Below are 285 nucleotides of genomic sequence, written 5' to 3' on the forward strand. Positions count from 1 at the left end.
TGTGCAACTGCTTAAATAGTAATGAAATGTAGATAAAGCAGTTGTGCAAGTTGCTCTTAGTGCAGTATGGTGGTGTCTCAGAGTCTTATCAGCACCCAGTGAAGAGTTTTATTGATGGTGTGTTGGCTGATCCTGTTAGTCATCATGGGCCTTCATATCTACTGGGAGTAAAATGGTGTCTACAGTGTATGAGGATCTCCTTTTGATTTTCTAATTGGTTTCATTTGGTATAATAAGGTCTACGTATGTATCTTAGGTCCATTTCAAGCCCTTGTGTCGAGTTTG

This window comes from Etheostoma spectabile, unplaced genomic scaffold, assembly GCF_008692095.1.
Source record: "Etheostoma spectabile isolate EspeVRDwgs_2016 unplaced genomic scaffold, UIUC_Espe_1.0 scaffold363, whole genome shotgun sequence".
NCBI lineage: Eukaryota > Metazoa > Chordata > Actinopteri > Perciformes > Percidae > Etheostoma > Etheostoma spectabile.